Source organism: Drosophila virilis, chromosome 2 (genome assembly GCF_030788295.1).
Source record: "Drosophila virilis strain 15010-1051.87 chromosome 2, Dvir_AGI_RSII-ME, whole genome shotgun sequence".
NCBI lineage: Eukaryota > Metazoa > Arthropoda > Insecta > Diptera > Drosophilidae > Drosophila > Drosophila virilis.
In genome coordinates, this window is record NC_091544.1 from 15041707 (window position 1) to 15057214 (window position 15508).

At 43.9% G+C, this 15508-nt stretch overlaps 1 protein-coding gene across 5 annotated transcripts in view; it reads left to right on the forward strand.

Moving 5' to 3' along the window:
- Positions 1 to 15508, forward strand: part of SKIP (Shal K[+] channel interacting protein) — a 159348-nt gene that overhangs the window by 124453 nt on the left and 19387 nt on the right. The window lies entirely within an intron of this gene.

Genomic DNA, 15508 nt, shown 5'->3' on the forward strand with positions numbered 1-15508 from the left:
GGTGAATGCCGGGCAGCGTTAAATGCATGTCTGCATGCAATTATAAACTCAATGACAGCCAGCTGAGCAGCTGCCTTTTGTACTTAGTTGCAGCTTGACTGTGACCAGCAACAAGACGACGATGTCCTAGCTGTGCTATTGAGCATTTTGACGTTTATTGTTTGGCGTGGCACTAAGGCATTGCCTGATATTGCCTCAATTTTGGATACTTTGCGACAGTTTTATCGAGCAAGCTGTGCTTGGCCTGATATTAAAGTCAATTGCTCTGGCTTGTTCATTTTGGCCGCGATTGCTTGCCTTTGGGGGAGGTCTGTCTGGCAGCACAAAACTTTCTTTTGACAGTCAGCACAGACAACATCCTTTCTACTTGTAAGTGTATATCTATGTGTGTGTATGTGTTACATTTTCTTGTTAGCCAAAAATTGTTGTTGCCTTTGACTGACATGATTATAAGTTGTATGTATCTTTCGCTCTGTTCCGTACTGTTTCTATGAGCAAGCATGTGGCTTGTTGTCTGCCAGCTTGTCTGTCGCACTGTCTGTTCGTCTGTCCGTCTGTATCGCTCGGCACGTTAACTCAAACGAAACTAATTTAATGCGCTGGAAAAGTATTCAAACAATTGCACAAGGCGACGCCCAAGTGAAAGTCGGGCCAAAAAAATAAAATAAAACGTGAGCACATCAAACGGCGAATTCCATTTGCAGCGCGCCAGCGTCAGCGAAAAGGAAAAAGTTTTTGCTCAGCTCGTTCTTAGCTCAGCTCAGCTCATCGCAGTTCAGCTTCTCTTTTATTTTATTTATATTCCTATGGGTATACCCTGTAAAAATAGCATCCTCCACAATCAGATATGTAATCTAAAATAAACTATTTTTATGTCCACAATATCCCAATATTCAAAATATTGTTGGAAATATTCTACTACCCAGCGTGTTGCTCCATCAAATTCAGTTTTAACTATTTTTTTCTTCAAACATTAATTTCCATTTAGTTTATGCTTTTCATAAAGTATTTTTAAACAGTTTTCGTATTTTACAGGATATTGATCCGTCTTCTAAACTCATCATTATTTTGCATATCTGCCTTTTTTCAAGCGAATTCAATTGTTGAGGCGTGTATGCGACTCACGTATGGGCGTGGCACAGCGCAAAATGTTAACAATTTTATTTATGTTAGCTTTGAACTTGCGCTCATTATTTGTGCGCACAGACACGAGACCAAGCGAAAAACTGTGGGAAAATGTGAGAAAACGCAAGAAAAAGCAAAGCCCAAACAAAGCGAATTGTTGCATTTTTGTTGGTGGCAAGGGAAACGCTGGAATTTTATATGGCTTTAAAACACAACTCACATGAAATTAGCTTAAAAGTTGCGGCTCTAAAGCTATTACTCACACACAGACGGGAAAACACGCACACACACACACACACACATGTAAACCACATCGCCAGCCATTAGGCACCTTTAAAAGTGCGCCAGTCAAACCCTTTCGCCAGCAGACTATTAGTTTGGCCAACATTTTCGGGCAAAACTAAATACATTTGTGTTAATTTTCCAGCACACTCACATGCACACCACACAAATGCGTAATAAAAAGGCTTAGTGGCGGCATTTCTGACAAGGCCCCATCCAGTTTCCACCCTTCACGCGCTCAAAGACCTTGTGAAATTTACATATGTGCGGCTGCCATATATGCGACTCATACATCAAACTATTAAAAGCCTCATGGAAAAGCCTCCAGGGCATCGCAGTCAGCAACTAAACCCCCGCCCCACCTCTGCTCCCCCTTTAGGACATGCTGAGCTGTGTGCTGTGTTTTGCCGGCATTTGTCAAATGTTGCAGGGCTTCGGAGCGCGCGCTCGTTCCAGCAGCTGCCTGGCAGAATAGCAACAGTTTCTCGGGCTAAAAACTTCTACAACATTGTTGCGGCCACGCCCACACCCACACACACACACACACACACACACACACACACACACACACACACGCAGATACAGCTACTCATATGTGTGTGCTTTACAAAAGTTGGAGTGTATTTTGGTTAGCAGGAGCGGCAGCCCAAGGTTCCACAGCTGGAAGGATCAGCAGCAGGTGCATATTTACATATTTTTATATGTTCAATTTTTTACCCGTATCCTGCGGTCGTTCGGGCTTTGTCTTTTTGCGGGCTTTGCGGCTAAATGATTTGAAGCCAGCGTCCCTATTTAGATTTTGAGCTGTGCACTAAATTAGTTTCATTAGTTTTTCAAACCTCGCCCCGCATTACAGCATTTTGCCAGCAAAAGTTCGCAGTGCATTTGGTAAGTTTGAATTGCCTGTGCAAGGCAGGATGTCTAAATTTTTGGAAAAACTCACGTAAATTCTATGGCTAGACAACATAAACAATGGCTAGAGCCATGTGGCCAGGACTCTAGCTATCATAAATTGCTTTGGTCCGGGGTCATTTTTTATGCCAGCATCAAAGCGTTGCAAGCCAAGTCTGAGCCCGGGTCTTTGGGGGCAATTAAAATAAATTATGAGGTGCAGATTTACGAAAATTAAGAGATTGTTTTTCCAACCCCCATGCACACACACACATTCACACACACACACACACACACACACGTAAACTAAAGAATTGCATAATAAGAGCAAAGCCAAAGATAAAGCACAAGTGAAATCAACTTTTAGGTTAAGCATCGCCGATGTAGTCGCTCCTCCGCCCCTGCTGCGCGCCAAATGGCAGCCAGCACGTGTTCACTATTACATATATGTATGTGTCTGCCTTCGTGTGTGTGTGTGTGTGTGGGTAGGCGGTTGTATTTGTGCTAAAGCTCATCAGCAGTCAGCACACCTGGCGCGCTCCCGCCACACATTTAAGCTTGAATATGGGCAAAGGTTTAGGTTTTAGCTGAATTTTTAGTATCCTTGCGCATCCTGGGGCTGAGCCTGGCTATCAAGAATTCAGGTCATGTGCATGTGAACTCAATTAAGCAGCACATAACTTACAAACCGGATTACAATCATCATCAACAACAACATCAACAACAACAAAAACAACGTATGAGCGCCTTGAACCTTTTCCACGACCAAACCGACCCAGCCTCTGTCTCTGCCTCTGCCTCTGTCTTATGCCTGACCCGCTGCGCATGCAAAGTAGCATCCAAGGCAAATGGCAACCATTGACCAGGCTCAGAATGAGCTCTGAGTGAAACAGCGAGTTGTTCAGCTACTGCTGCTGCTGCTTTTGGCAAATGTTGACTTTTCAACGAGGCTCAAAATATGTTACTCATTCGCCGCGTGTTAACCTTTTTGGCCTGTTGCCGGGTGCAAAACAATTTGCAACCATAAATTTACCACAGCAAACAAGGCGCAACACCTACCTCCCCCCGCAATCCCGCCCGCCATAAAACATGCCCACCAGGCCATTTTGGGGCAGTCATTTGAGGTAAGGTCAACAGCTGTCGAATTGCGGGCCATGCCAGCAGCAAGGACCTGACTTATTTTGTATGTATCGCAGGATATGAAAATTTTCACTTGAATAATTAATTGAACAGGCAGTTGGCAGTTGGCTGCCCCTTGCTGCTGCCCGATGGCCCGTCGACCCTTGCCGCATGTGCTTGTTGATTTTGTCTTGTTGCGGTTGGCATTTGGGGCACCGGACTGCCTGCTGCCCGCTCCCGCTCCTGATGTTGTCTTTCCTGTCCAATTTGCACTGGTCTTGCCTTGTGGTGCTCAGCTGCCTTCCATCTTGGCTGCGTTTAATTAAGCAATACATTTCGACTGACCCAACCGGAAGACCAATCTGAAAATAAAAATAAAAGGAGAAATAACAAAAGTAAATAAGCAAAGGTAAAAGGGAATTCGTTGTACAGGCGACAAACAACCTACTCCTGTTTGTCCTGACCCCTTTCCTTCAATTTTGTACCACTGTGCGTTCGTGCATTGCATTCTTTTTAAGCCGCTTTAAACCGCCGCCACAACAAGCAAAATAACATTTAAGCCTTTCGTGATAAGCATTTAAATAAATTAAAGCCCCTACCTCGATCAGCGCCATTGTGGCTTAGGCACACAGACGCATACACGTTGCCCTTCTGAATACCCTTTCCTAACTCCCTCTCGCACTCGCACGCATACGCCCACAGCTATAGCCTCACACACAGCCGCATGTCAACAATGCAGCTAACCGCACGCGCGCTCTAATGAAAAATAGCAAGAGTGCCGCACATAAACAGTATCTATATTTTCAAAGCACGACTCGCCTATACCCTATAAAATTTTCATATTCAAATGTATGGCTAAGTAGTATTAAAATGTAATGAAGGAATGAAAAGGAAAAAGCTTCACGTATACAAAGTATCAAGTATCATGCAAATGTGAGGTTAACATTGGACGTAATTAAAATAAATAGCCGAAAAAGTTTTTTTAGTCCATACCCTACTATTCGTAAAAATATCAGGAAATACCATGTTGACTATTCTTAGCTCATTTCATATAATTTTTAAAATTTTAATCTTCGAATGGTACGACCTTTATTTAATCTCAACCAGTGTGACCCTCGAAGCCCTTTGTGTAATGGGTATATCAAAAAATGGAAAAAGGCGAGAGAAAATGAAATGAACGCATAAAGATTTGTCAGCGTTGATAAACAACAAAGCCGGCGACGCGACATTGCCTCCCCTTCCCACGCAAATCACAACCATCCAGCCGCATGTTCAGCCAGTCGTTGCGCTTTTCTCGCGGGGAGTGGATTGGGCAAACCAACAAATGGCCAAATGTGCAAGTGTTGTGTCTGTTGTTGCTTTGATGAAAAGCTTCTCTCTCTATCGGTTGGGCGCAAAAAATGGATTGTCAAACCACAAAATGATCTCCGCGCTGCTAAGTATGCTATATTAATTTGCATTGTGCGCATTTAATGATGGCTTTGTCTGTCTGCGGCTAAAGCGTGCAACGTACACAGCTATCAACTGGTATCAACGACTATGGGCCAGCATTTCCCAATAACCATAATAAAATTTTCAGTTTAATTAGCGACTATGCTCAAAGCGGACTCCAAGTCTGTTGTTGACCAAGTTTGAAATTGCCAAGGGACCCTTATAACAGGCATAGCTAAACCACTATAAATACAATCAAATTCCACACACACACTCTGCTCGTATTTGTGTGCGAGTGTATTGCCATAAGAGATAATCACTTTTGCATTTTATAATGCCGCCGGTTCATAAAATGAAATTGCAATAGCAAAAAAAGAACAACTTTTTAGAGAGAACCAATAGCCTTTGATAAGCTGCAATCAGCTCTGGCCAGCCAGGGGAGCTGTGGCTCTGGCCAATTGACAATTGGTATATTAGCATATTAAACGCGAGTGCCATGCATAAAATTTTATTAATTTAACCCCACACCGCACCGCCCATCCCCGCCGTCAAGCACTCAACAGCTTAACAGATTTACAGCACAAAAGACCAGAGCCATAAATACCAAACAACAACAACAACACAAACAACAACAGCTGCAGCAGCAAAAAAGCCAAATGAACACTGAAAACTGTGGTGTGTAGTGTGGGGCAGTCAGAGGGCGTGGCACTGGGCATACTTACTGGGTCAGGCAATTGGCAAGTGCACTAAAAGCCAAACAACTGACAGGCTCAAAAAAGGCACAAAAACAAACGCTGCACATTGTCAACACGGCCAGAGAGCGCCCAGGTGTTTGCCAGTGGGCGTGGCAGTGCCTGTCAACAATGTGTCTAACGGCAGCTGACAAGTGTGTACGCCTCACAGATGGCCGCCAAGGCGGGACAGAGACACACGAGTCTCTCTCAGCACTTTTCGGCGGTCGCCGTCACACTGTGTCGCCGTGTGCTGTTGGCCTGAGCGTGGTGCGGTGGTGGTGGGATGTTTGGGTGGTAGGCAGTTCGCCCGCCTTTGGCTGGCTTCATTAGGAATCAAGCCATGTGCACTTGTCGGCTGTCTGTCCCTCTTTCTGCCTGTCTGTCTGGCTGTCTGGCTGCCAAAGTGCCAACCGGCTGCTGACTGCCGACTGCCGACTGCTGCCTGCACTTGCCGCTGCAGCTGCACAAACTATTTACGTTGGGGCACACGCCCACTTTTTTGCGCCGCCTTGGGCTAGCTTGGCTGTTGTAGTCGTTGTCGTCGTCGTCGTCGTTTTTATTGTTGGCTGTTGTCTGTTTTTGTGCGCGACACTCTTAAAAGTTCAATGCACGCGCCTTTGTTTTGCGTACACAGTTTTGTAGGCTAAATGTAGCATTTGGCAGGCAATTTTTCTTGCCTTTCAGCAGCCTCTTAGCCAGCCAGCCAGCCCACGCCACGTGATTTGGCTTAATGCCAGGCGCACAAACTTGGTCTTTGGGTTAACACACAGATTTTGGAGCTCATCCGCAGTTGGTAAAAAAAAACGGAAAAATTAAGCATAGTTTTAGGCGCCGCTTGTCCAAGTGCTGTTGACTTGATGAAGAAAGTTTTATTGGCCAACTCCGGAACGCAACCACCCGCTGTTGCTTCATTTGCCTTTTTAATTTTGTACAAATATTTTGGTAGCAATTTCTAGTACTTTTTTGAGCGTTGAGAGTTTTATTAAAATGTTGACAGCTTGTTTGGCTTCAGCAAAAACTTTGTAACTGACAACACTGCAGACGCTCTAGCAACACTATCCAGAACTGAAGATTAGCTCGCGCTGCTCCGCATAGCGAAGCGTAGTTTTGTGCAAATTAAAACTACATCGATGGGTTTTGCATTAGCTCTCATCTACTAATTAGTTATGGTCAGTGTTGAAAATCTGCTAAAAGCTGTAACGATAATTTGCGCAGCTTTCCAATTTTAACATTATCGAAAATATTTAATCGCAGTATATAAAAGATGAAAAAATCCGAAAGTAGTTGTCCACAATTTTTCATCTGTTACTTACATATATTAAATTCCTTTGTATGTTGACCATATTGCTCCCATTTTCAATAAGAAAGACAACAATCAGATAATTCAGTTGATTCCACGCCCATAAACGTATTATTTATTTCAGCAACTATTATCATTTATAATTTGGGCATTAAGCAAAGAACTTGACAACCCTATTGTATGCCCATTTCTAGGCAAATGTGCAAAATTGGGCAAATATCAAAAAGAAAGAAAATGGGAAGGCTACGACAAATGCCAAGCATGAAGAAGACAAAGACTTGGGGCTTAAATGCTGCCAGGCTCAATGGTGGTTGCAACCAAATTTTGCCACATGCCTGCGCATATTAAGTGGAACGTGGTGGCGGCAGCGGCAACGTTCACATGGCCATATGTGCGGCATAATGAGGACGTCGCCGAGGCAAGTCGTGCATGCAGCCGCTGCTGCTGCCACTGCCGCCGCCAACGCTGACAGCAAATCAATTCATATGCCTAGCCACACTGATGTTCCACAATCCCGCCCGCCAAAATCTGCTGCATGGGGGTGGGTCACAGATAAATTCATCAAAATGCTGCCCATTGTTGTGTGCGGTTAACTGCAAATATGACTCGAGGGTGTGACAGGCTATTATATAGAAAATGGACTCTGTCCAATCCGGGTGCCTAGAGCGCTTTATCATTTAGTCTTTTGCTCTTTAGCTGGACAAATGAAGTCAATTGGATTGCCGTGGAGCCGTGTCTGGACTCAGGACTTTGGGCCGCATCAAAGAAAATTGTTTTAAGCGTTCAGAACGAAGAACTCCGATTAGCATCTGCTTACGCTTTAGCTGTGGGCTCCAGGCAGCCAGCCAAGCGTTGAGTGGGGTAAAATCAGATAGCCAGCGCACACGGGCCGGACTTAGCAAAATGACAAAGAAGTTGGCGGCTTAACAAGCAAAACCCAACACACACCACCCGCCGCACCACCCACGCCTCACTGCCATTAGCGAGCGGCTGGGCAAAGTTCTTGCCAGCTTTGAGACGGCGCGAGCTCGTTTCTTAGTTTGCTGGCAATTGCAGTTTATGGTCAAACTTTAGCCGTACCCCTACCCAGGCTAGCCACGTTTATTACACACTCATTTGTTTCTGGATCCCCACCCCCTCTGCCAGCCCCTTTCCATGAGGGGCTGTCATATTAAGCAACTTTGACCATTCCGTTGGCCGGCGAATGGGCTGAGCGTCTGAGTTTCGATAGAAATCTTTTTGTTCATTTCATTTTATGTCTACTTTGCTGCACACGCACTCACACGCACACACGTGCACACGAACACACAACAGATACACACGCACATTTTTGCCAATTTCCTGGCAGCCCATTCGTTGGCCTCGGCCCGTCGAAGCGATGCCTCAATTTGACATTGATGTGCCAAATGTGGAAATTCTCTTTCACTGACCGGCCGACTGAAGCAAAATAAAAAAGAAAAACTGCAAAGTAAAATGAAATAAGAAAACACGCTAAGCTAGCCAATACCGAATATTAAATGCTCTTGCAGGGCTAGTAATTCAATTTTTAAACTGTATGATTCTACCAGCTTGGACTAACTGCCTGCTGTCATAAACCAGTTTCCTTATAATAAACAGCCTCTACTTTCGGTAAGAAGGAAGCTCGATTGATGTTTAATAAGGGAGAATGCATTAACGTACACTTATAAATTGGCTACAGTCAATTGTCTTTCAGTATTTCGTGGAGAGGTCAATTCGGATGAAAATCAAGACGCACTTGGTATATATTAAAGAATTTCATCTTGAATTTTCGGAGCGTAACCTTTAAAGGCGCTTGTTAAGAATATATCTCAGATAGAACACAGAGAGATTAGGTATCTTATGTCTAAGATATATGTATAAGTAAATACATATACATTGAGGTAATTTGTAAAATCATATATTGACATTTGCATTTTTTTTTTTCTCAAATTTAAAACATTAGTACATTGCACATACTTTATGACAAAACTATTAATGCATCAAAATCAAAGGGCATACAACACATTGTAACTGTACAAGCAAAAGGCTGTGTTGAAATGTAATTTGCCCAAAATTGTTGGCACACTGCATACGTTTGGCATTTCTACTGTTTGGTTGTGTTTGACTGTGTCCGTTACAGTCGAATGAAACCCAATCTGTCTGGCTGCCAGTCAGGGCCAGGGCATTGATGTTCTATCCCCAAAACACGAAACTGTGCGTTAGTCATTTTGGCACTTCCTCATGCTGTCAGCTCACAGAGTAACGCCTACTTTTTCTGTTGTCCCCATTCGCATTGCTGCTGTGGAAGATTAGTATTTCCTTTTTTTTTTGTTGGCCTGTCTTCTCCGGTTCGATTGTGCATTTAATGTCAATTTTCGGAGATGCCACGGAAAATGTTTTCGACGAGGAAAAAAATCATTAGAGAGACAAGGCGCTGAAAGTGGGATAGACCCGGCCAATTACAAGGCGTAATTGGCGGCTTCTTTTTTCGAGCTTTCGGGCTAGTTGTTTCATATAATGTTTACTGAGCAGACATAGTTTTAATTAATATAGTTACAACGAAAATTATTTTTTCAGACAGTAAAAAAACGATTAAAAATTTATATTAGTAATGATTTATAAATAGTTACAAATTATTTCAAATCCGAAAAATTCAAATTCTAACCGCTGGTCTGTGGCACCCTGCTCTGCTGGCCATTGCAAACTCATTTACAATTAAAACAACATTAATTTGGTTCTAATATGACCTCAAGCAGTTCGCCCACAAAATTTAAATTGCCACACAAAGTGGCAAGAGCAGCACAAATGGCCAGAAAATGCGATGGTGCGTGTGGCGGGGTAGAGAGCGCGGTGGCAGCGTCTGCCTCTGGCCACAGAAATGTAATTAAATTACGCTGAAAAACAAAGCCCCGCCCGCTACCCATACCCCCTTATGGCTTGAACAAAAACTTTAAAACGCTTAGCCACGCCCATCGCTTTCATGCTGTGCAAAAATTTCGCATAATTGCGTCAGCAAACGCATAAATTGCCAAAGACAGCAGCCCTTGGGGCGGCGCGGCACGCAGCATGTGGCATGTTGCACGTGTAGAATGCGGCCATCCATCGAGCAGTGACAGGCAGCTAGACACTGATCGGTCGGCAAGGAAGGGAGGCAGGCGAGTTGGCAGCAATCAAACGGTGCACTTTGCCTGCGCATATGTCAAATGATGGCAACCCTTTCGACCTGGCCCAGGGTCGAGGCGTTGCATTGTTGTACGCGGTAAGCGGCAATTTGGTGTGGCTTGAAGAGGGTGCTGCAGGCTGGGATTGCTGCTGTTGCATGCCTGTCACTCGGAGCTTGTCATTTTTGCATTTCTTTTTTGTCAACTTAAATTACATTAAGCATGAAATATTATGCTAATTATGGCTGATTTCATTCCGTTTGGCGCACGCAAAGCAGACAAAGAACGCTCAGCAGTGAGCATCGCATCGTGCAATGTCATAAAAGACAATGCAAATGAATTAAAATTAAATGGCAAAAAAAAAAACAGAAATTAAAAGGAAAGCGGAGAGAAAAATAAACTGGAAATTGAAATGTAATGCAGTCCCAGTGTTGCCAGCGGCGGCTGTCTGCTGTCAGCTGGCGTTGCACGTTGCACGTTGCCCCGTTGCCCCGTTGCCCCGTTGTCTGCTGTCTGTTGTCTGTTGCCTGTTGCCATTTGCCTATTTGACTTCATATTTGCTCTGCTGACTCTCGCATCATGCGCAATTTTATGTCAAACGCGGCGTATGCGTAATTTTTCATTTGCCATCATCCGCCGCCCGCGCACTCCTTTTTTAAATGATTTTTCTCTACGCCCAAGCACTTTTAACTTGAAAATGAGAAATTAAATTATTTGCTGCTAATGTCTAGAGGAGCGCGTGTAAGGGTTGTTAATTGTGGTGCGGGTGTGGGCGTGCTTGGGTTGGGGTGAGGGTTGTTCTTTTCAAAAGTGCGCAACGGAAATGATACAGCAAAAGCGCAAAGCAGCAGCCGGCACACTCACACACACACACACGGCAGCTTGGCCAAAAAGCTGAAATGAAAACTAAAACTCATTTCTGCCAAATTAAACTGAAATGTGCCCCAGCAGCAGCGGCAGCAGCAGCAGCGGCAACGGCAGCTACAAATATGAGTTAAAAGCAAAACGCTGGGGCACATGTGTGCGCAGTACTCGCATCTCAAATGTAAAATTAAAAGGCATTTCCGCAAAATGTCAGCGTCATATTGTAAAACATGAGTATTTAATTAGAAAATACTTTCAGGCTGACTCACAACAGCAAAAGCAGCAGCAGCAGGCAACAGTCAGGACCTGCACAGTTTCCGTTTAGCTGTCCCACTCCGTTTATCTATACACAAGTGTGTGTGTGTTGTGTGTGTGTGTGTGTGTGTGTGTGTACTAATGAATTTCGCCAGTGAACAAGTTTGTGCTTTTTAACAACTTAACATAGTCGCATATGTTGTACAAAATACCTTTTTCCTTAGTATGGCAAGTGGAAAGCGGCAAAGCGTTGCATTACCTTGGCGAGCAGCGCGGCGAGACGCCGAAACGCGACGCGCAACAGCTGAAAACTTTGCATGTATGCCGCATATTAACACCGAACAACTAGCAAAAACTATGAACGTGGGGCGGGGTGCGAGTTTAGTGGCAGCGCAAAATGTGTTGCCTTAAATTGCCGACAACACCAACAAGAACAACAACAACAACAACAACAGCTATACAACGACTGTGCTAATGGCCACGCATTATTCAAAGTCTCGTTCTCAGATTGTCAGCGGGATAAGCAGCGGGTATGGGTGTTACGGTGGGGTTGGGTAGGGTTTAGATGGGGTTTCTAGTTGTCCACTGGGCATGTCAAAACTCATTTGCCGTTAACGAGCAGCCATTGTGCTTATAAAAGGATTATTTACAAATCACTGACTTTCAAAAATTGTCAACTGCAGGGCAAATGCCTGAACGCAACCAGAGCCCCAGCCACGCAGCCGCTGGCAAATGCTTTGATCTACAATTTATGGAATTAACCCTTAAGTGCTCCCTGCCGGCAATTGTTGCTGCCGCTACGGCGGCTTCTGCTGTTGATTTCCTGACAGAGACATCAACTTCTCAGTGAATGCTTCATTTCAAGTTGATTTCTTTTAGCTGATTACGCGCCGGCATTACGGAAACAGGATGCAGTGCCACTGATTGTTATGACTACACCACACTACTCAAAAACGGGTCTGGGCTGTAGCTGTGCGATGAGTGTGACTTGAGCGTAAATTGACTTGCATTCCATTTAGCAGACACACAGTCTGAGGCTATAATGCTTTAAGCCGTTTAAAGAGCTGGCTGTCGGTAGAAAAGATTGCGAGAGCTAGAGGAAGAGTGGCCGCTCTGACTGGCCCTTAATTGATACCTTTGTTTGCATTGCGGTCACTCTAATTGGTGTTTGCATGCGGCTTGAAGTCTTGTGTAAATACGGGCTGACCAGACAGACGTTGCTTCTTTGTAATTTTGCGTGCGTTCTGTTTGCTCATTAAACGCTTGCAGGCAACAATAGCAACAGCATGAGAGAAACAACAACAACCATAACAACAACAACAACAACAAGAGCAATGTCATCAATTAGCAGCTGGCCGTCGTCATCGAGTGCCAAGTTTGCGCAAAAAATTGACAGGCTTGAGCGAATTTTGCGGCATTGCGGCACCTAATGAGCAAACGTATTGAGCAGCTCGCAACCATTCAACCATTCTACATATCACGCCACGCCCACTGCTTAGTGGCACTTAGAAGCGCATGTCAAAAGTTATTAGCCTCAGCTCAAATAATTCGCTGTCCTATGCCAGAAAGCTGATTACTAAATACATAGTACAACATATAAACAAAGTCATTTGGCCAGCTCAAGGGCTCCTTTGGCAATAACAAAATTCGCTGCCAAAAAGTTTTCTTCACCCGCTGTTGTCGTTGCCAAATCCTGGCACAAGCATGCGTTCGATTTATATATAAATGTATATATATATACATATATATATATATATACATCTCACTGCATGCTGCCTGCCAGCTTGTTCGATTCCTTGTCAATATCCTTGTGCTGGCAACATATTCTTGCCTCATAAGTAGACAACTTTTGCAGCTGTCCTGTCGCTGCCGTCAGATACGTGAGGGCGTTAAACTCATACATCACTTTAGCCTTTATCCTATCTGCTGCTATACTTAACTAACTGCTCTCTGTGTGAGAATGTGTGTGTGTGCGTCCTAGTCTGCAACATTTTCGCACATTTTTTGCTAGCTGCGACTCGCATCTTTGTGGATGTGTGTCAAGAGTTGCCAATGGAAGCAGCTTCTTAATTTTTTTATTTTTTTATTTATTTTGCTCCTGCTGTCGAAGCATTGAAAATAAATTTATAACGTATACGTCATGTGAGCCCCGCGCAGTTTTGCACTTTATTGCATTTGTCGCTGGCATTGCAAAACTTCAATAAATTATTTTATTGCGACAGTTATTTTGCTTCTCTGCGAGATGTTGTTCATAGTTTTTCATTTCAAGGATTCACTTGAGCAGCAGATATATATATATATATATACATATGTATATATATCTCTATACTGTGGCATATCTGGCTGCTGTCATTTCGCATTGGCTTTGCTTTTGCTACAAATTGCAAATGACTTTATGAATTTTTTCTGTTAGCTGACGAACCGACAAGCCGAGAAAAGGCCACACAGCTGCACACATCCATACATAACATATATGTCTATATATATTCTTGTATAATAAGCTTGCCGGCTATGAAATTGATTCTGTGCCTCGCATAAGCTTGGAATTGCATAATAAATTTGTGCAGAATGCATAATGAACGTTACATTTACTCGGGCATATATAAATTATGTGTCTATCGCAATGAATGCGCGTTTAGGAGTCTATAATCAAATACTAAAAGTCAACTCCAAGCAAGACCGTTAACTCACAAATTCAAGTTAAGCTAATATCCAGGTTTAAATTTCCAGCTGGCAATCTCGTTAAGAGTGCGTTTCTTTTTATCCTGGAGGCCAACCTCTGCGTTCTATTCTTAAATGAAAATTTTCAGGTATTACAGCATAAAACCCCCAAAAAAAAAAAAAAAAAACACTTGGGAAGCCCATCAACTCTTTTCTGGCAAACGAGCGCCCTTAATAAAAAAAAAAATTCAAATAGTCAAGCGGCAATGGCAACAAGCAAACAAAAACAACCAACACCTTTAGCGCCTTAAGCGCACAATGTAAAAATTACCTCAGTAAAGAGGAGAAAGCGGAAAGAAAGAACCTTCGAGCGGGCAAAAGGCTAGAATGAAAAAGGCTTTGCGCGGGGTGCCAAGAGGCAATAAGTAGCAAAAATTACGCTAAACGCAGCAATTTCCTGGTAAATTGCACAATACACACACACTCACACACACAAGCACTGCCAGCTGTGTGTGTTTCGCCTAGGAATATAGCCAGGTGGCGGCATAAAATTCAACTATAAATAAGGCATAAAACACAGAGGCGCAGACATTTTATAATGCGCAGCGTGTCGCATCAATGAGTAGAGCCTTGAAGAGGAGAGGAGTGGGCACGCTTCAAGGTGTCTGAGGGGGAGGTGCACACAGGCTGTCAATTTCCTGCAGCACACGCATGTGTGAGAGGCAGCGTGAGAATTTTAATGCGTGTCATATTTGATTGATGTCAGCGCGGCAAGCGTTTGCCCCACGTTCGTTCTGGTAGCCCTGGCAACAATGTCAAGAGTTCAGCATGGCCCCAAGCGGCACTTCCAAGTCTGCAAAAGTGGCCCCTGCAGGTATGCAGCGGAAAAAGTGCGTGGCGCCAATTTCGTGTCCTTGGATAAAAATCATTTGCTTGTCACTGCGCCATGTGTCTGTGTGCTCTGGTGTGTTTATTGTGTGCATGTTGCGTAATTTAGCGCCGCTTCTTGCTTAACAATTTTATCGCTCTCTTGTTTTTTGGCTGTCGGAGAGGGGATTCACAGTTGGGTTACGCAATTTACTACCACTAGGCAACTGCCTGGCAAGCTGTAAATATTTGCACACACACACAAGAAGGGGGTGCTTTTTACAGCTGTGTCGAGACTAGCACACAACCAGACACACACACGCACAAGTTTGTGCCATAATTTATGCCAAGACAAACGATGTGGGTGGTGGAAGGCTAGCAAGTGTAGACCAGGCTGTAAGTGCATTAGGCGAACGGTTTTAGTGCCCTAAGGGGGCCTCGACTTAATAATTTGCGCGAATTGGCGTCAAGCGGCAAACTAATTTGAGTTAAGCGCATTGTACACACACACACGCACACATATACACACTCAAAGTAGAAACCATATTGTTGACTACATAAGCTGAGCCTGAAGCTAACTACACGTTTGCTTTAAACTTACTTACTAACACGGCCTGGTCTCTTACTAAGCCGAATTAAACAATTATATAGCATTAAGCAGCTAGCACGTCCTCGATAATGCCCACCTCACCCTTCGACCAGCGCCAACATCAATAACCATCATTAACCAGCTCATAATAATCGTTAGTTAGTTAGTAGAATATCGTTAATCGTAGACCCTGAAATCCTTTCGAATGGTTGCATCAATCCGCTTCAAA